This window comes from Aegilops tauschii, chromosome 3 (assembly GCF_002575655.3).
Source record: "Aegilops tauschii subsp. strangulata cultivar AL8/78 chromosome 3, Aet v6.0, whole genome shotgun sequence".
NCBI classification, from domain to species: Eukaryota; Viridiplantae; Streptophyta; class Magnoliopsida; order Poales; family Poaceae; genus Aegilops; species Aegilops tauschii.
This window is the reverse complement of record NC_053037.3, coordinates 625,044,850-625,049,328: the sequence shown is the minus strand read 5'-3', so window position 1 is coordinate 625,049,328 and position 4,479 is coordinate 625,044,850. Positions and strand designations below refer to the sequence as shown.

The 4,479-nt window shown below is 45.5% G+C and overlaps 2 long non-coding RNA genes across 2 annotated transcripts; both read left to right on the top strand.

Moving 5' to 3' along the window:
* Positions 1-312: 312 nt before the first annotated feature.
* LOC141020622 (uncharacterized) lies at positions 313-1,732 on the top strand. Its single transcript, XR_005752982.2, has 2 exons — positions 313-813; positions 1,367-1,732. It is a non-coding gene; the product is annotated as an uncharacterized lncRNA (long non-coding RNA).
* A 280-nt stretch (positions 1,733-2,012) lies between these two features.
* On the top strand, positions 2,013-3,421 carry LOC109766984 (uncharacterized). Its single transcript, XR_006671314.2, has 2 exons — positions 2,013-2,135; positions 3,079-3,421. It is a non-coding gene; the product is annotated as an uncharacterized lncRNA (long non-coding RNA).
* Positions 3,422-4,479: the final 1,058 nt, after the last annotated feature.

The following is a 4,479-nucleotide window of genomic DNA, read 5'->3' as shown; positions in this document are numbered from 1 at the left end:
AAAATATATTGAGGCCTACCAAATTGCTAGCCTATTTAACTCTATGAGGTGGCCTGGATGATTAAGTTTGCGGTGGCAAATTAGCAATCAAGCTTAATTAATCAGAGTACACTAACTAATTTATTGCAAACCGTAGCTCGCACGGGTAGCACGCTCAGCCACGTCAGCATTTACTGTGGAAAAGGAAATGTGCGCAAATAAAGGAAAACAACAACACTGTGTCCACTTCTCTATTCCTCCAAGTCTCCACAAGCTATGTATATATACTAGAGCATGACGCGCGCTTTGCCGCGCCTATTCTTTGTTCGTGGTTTAAGTTCCCTATGTTTATTTCGTATGTGGTCTATTTTAAAGCCTTCTTTGGATCGAAGGATTTTCACAGGATTTTTGCTAGATTGTAAACCTCAGGATTGTATCCTACGGATTGCATTTGGATCACAGCATTGCGTTCTCAAAATTCCTTAGGATTGGGTTCCCAAGGCGCTGAACCCAGAGGAATTTACGCCTGAGGTCCGACCTCTTGGAAAGATTCCCGGCGCGAAAAGAGAGTGTTCGCGCCAAAACAGCCGCGCTGCTTCGTGTGAAAACACCACGCGTTGCTGTCAAAAAAAAAGAAAAAACACCTCGGATCGCTCTGGAAGGAAATAAAAAAAGGCACCGAAAGCGGTGACGAGGTCGCGACTGGCGGAAGCGGCGACAAGGTCAGATCCCCCGACGGAAGCGGCGGCGACCCGGCGACCGTACGCCGACCACCTCGCTCTCGGACCCTCCTTCCTCATCGAGTTCGACGAGATCAGCGCCGGCCCCATCCAGGTTAGCCCGCATCACATAGTCCGTCCATCTCCTTCCCTTGCAATTATTTCTAGATCGAGGGAGGGGGTGCCCGATATGGCGCGGGGGCGGCAGATCCTGCCGGAACTAGGCATCGGGTGTGGCGTTGGCAGTCACCTGGCCGGCGAGGGCTGTTGATGGCAGGGGCGAAGCGGATGTCGCTGGCGTCCTCCCGCTGCCAGAGGACCGCGTCCCACGACTGTGGTGCTTGAGTGAATTTCTTGACCGGCTTCCCGCTGATGTTTGTGCTTGCCGTGCCTGAGTGATCTGCGTGCTAGTTGGTTCGCCGTGGGTGTGTGCTTCCCATGCCTGAGTGTGTGCGTGCCTGATGTGATGTCTTATGTGCAAAGAGAGAATTGAGACATTGAGAGATGGATCTGGCGTGTCTGATGTCCGTGAAGAGAGAAACTGTGAGGAATTGAGAGATGGAAGTGCTGTATTTCTATGCCTTGGTGTGTACTGCTCATACATGCTTGTGCGTATTACTATGGGTTTCTGAGTACAATCTTGTAATATAAGTTTTTTTGCAATGCAGATGGTCCATCAGCTTAACTCATTTGAGCTGCCGGGCAGCCGTGTGCAATCACAAGGATTTCTTCACATGGATGTTGATCGTGCCCGCGGCTGTGTGCAGTCAGAAGGACTTGGTGCTATTGATGACGATCGTGCTCGCAGTCGTGGGCAATCACAAGGACTTGGTGATATTGATGACAATCACGGGGCTGTTGAGTATCCTCGTGAGAATATTAACTTAATGAAGTAGAATATCAATATCAGAAGCACATGAATGGTAATACAACTTGCATATCATATCTTCACTTTACATATACATGTCAAGCTCTGCGTGATACATACTGGTTCCACATTCCTTGTGCAATATGATCTCGCATTTGATTTCCTACTTGTCTGGAATAATTAAATGCATGTATATCACCATGATAGTCGTGGTCTCCATTTGGCACATCAACAATCTGGTTCGGGTCAATCTCCATGGGAGCATCTTTGGGCCACTCCATATCTCCTTTGTGTAGGCGTATGAAATTGTGCAGAACACAACAAGCCACAGATATGTCAATTTGTTTATCAACTGAATAATGTGCAGCAACTTTCAGGATAGGAAATCTCATTTTTAGTATGCCGATAATTCTCTCTATATGATTCCGAAGTTGAGCATGACGAAGGTTGAACAATTCCTTGTAATTTTGTGGCCTTTGACGTGCTTCTCCTTGTTCTTTTAGATGATACCTAGTACCACGGTATGGAGCAAGAAATTGGGGTGTGTTTGCATAACCAGCATCAACAAGGTAAAATTTACCATGAGGTACATGAAACCATGATTTAGTGCATCTTGTAGAACTCTTGCATCAGAAGCTGATCCTTCCCACCCAGCATGTACATGCACAAATTTTAAGTCGAAGTCACAAGCAACCATGACATTTTGTGAGAGCGTTTGCTTCCTGTTCCGGTATGGTTCTTGTTGGCCTGGTGATAGGAACATAGGAATATGGGTTCCGTCTATAGCACCAATGCAATTCTGCACAAACAAAATATGATATCTCTATGTTATTACCTTGCGCTGAATTAATTAAAAAATATTTGATCTAAATTGTACATACTCATACCTGAAAGAAAGGGTAAAATTGTGGTTTGCTCAAGATTGGATGTGGGTTGAGGGAAGGTGGACGTATATAGACATTTGTGAGCCGTGTGATCGCATCAAGCACTAATCCAAATCGCCGGCTTATTGGTTCTGCACTATGCTGAAACCAATCCTGTAGGGTTTCATTTGTTGCATTTTTGGATACTGCATACAAAAATATTGCCACTTGCTCTTCTACTGCTAGTACTTTTGAATCAGCAAGGAGTTTTTTCTCACGCAACTTGTCAACAAGTGCTTGAAAAATGTCCACTTCCATGCGGAAAGTCCTTTTGCATAAGCTTTCATGCCCTGTTAAAATCTCCTGAACACGCCAAGCCCCCGAAAGTTTTGATGTATGCATTGGTTTCTTACTAGAAGAAGATTGTGATGCATCTTCTAAAGTAGGAAGTACAAAATGAATAAATTCATAGTCACTTTCTGATCTACGACGGTAGCTTGGATTCATGGTGTGCAGCAACAAATGAGCCAAATATGCTGAAAAGGAGTTGAATGAAACAGTAAAAAAATATGTGATTGTGATATATTGAATAGCATGGAAGTATGATTTTGCTATAGGAGATAAGCACTAACCTTGTTGGTTTCTTCAGCAAGGGGAAGATGAAAGCATAGAGCACAGGCAGCAAGGGGAAGATGAAAGAATAGAGCACAGGCAGCAAATGCTGTGGGCAGGGAAAAGAGCTATCCGTTGTAGAGAGTAGCATCAGGTTATATAGGCACTTGCTGCTAACGGCTACTTCAGGCAGTTGACTGCACTAGCCGTTGGAAGTTTGAAAAACATCAGACTTACAAATAGAAATAATAATACTTTATTGTATAGGATTCCTGTACGTCTCCTATGATGCAGCCAAAGGCACTTTGTTACCAGTTCCTCTGGATTTGCATTCCATAGGATTGGCTATGTCATGGCAGTCAAATCCTCCATTTTCCCTATTCCTTTGTTTTGCAAATCCTGTGATCCAAAGAAGCCATAATTGGTTGGCTCGCGACCACTTGTTCTTCTCATGCCCCGCCGCTCGCAGGATCTGGAGAGTTGTGGGCATCCGACCACAGTTCATGCCCATCGACACTCTTTTCTCTACTACACTGTCGGACCCCCTGCCCCCTTCAGTCAGGCCCTTCATGCTCCTACTTATTCTCTGGAAGATCTGGGATGCTAGAAACAAAAAGGTTTCTAGGGATTGGACATTGATGCTCATAGTTCAGTTAAAGCAATTCTAGATGATTTAATTATTTGGTCTCATCATCTCAAGAGGAAACTCTCAAGGAACACGCCGGTCTGTGGCGTGATTTCCTTTCCTCACGCAATGCGTGAACCCCTGTAACTCACTGGGGGGGAAGCCTTCACGGAGTTAAGGAGGCATATCTTGGAGGGAGATAAGGTAAACACGTACTTAGTCTTTGGTGCCTTAGGTTTTTCGATAAAGGGTAGATTTTATTGACTCAAGATGAAGCATCAAGAGGATACAAACACAATGAGCACACACCCGGCCTCTGCATAGCTAAGATGCACACAGCCAACACCAACACACGCACACAAAAACACGCCGGCAAATAGCAAAGTCATGTAAGACCAAAGCTATGCATGGGCAAGGAAAAAAGGAAAAAGAACCCCAAAGCGATACAAACCGTGATCGGCAAACTACAACAAAGACCATATCCGCACCGACCATCTCATGACACCACACGGACGATGAAATTCTTCAACAGCAACGCCTTCAAGAAGGGAGTGGCGCTCAGTCGCCGCCGTCACCAGATCCAACCATCGATGGCCAGAATCTAGGTTTTCACCCTGAAGAACCAGTCTGAGCATATCCGAGCAATGCCTTCAACAAGGTAACGACATAAAAACCTCGCCATTGCTAGGTATAACTGACAGAAGGTCAGACCTAGGCTTTCACCCCGGAGCTCGAGACTGGGTGCTCGAATAGCACCGTCATCAACGTTACTTACGTGTTGTCGCCACCTCTTTTCCACAACCCAGCAGCAAC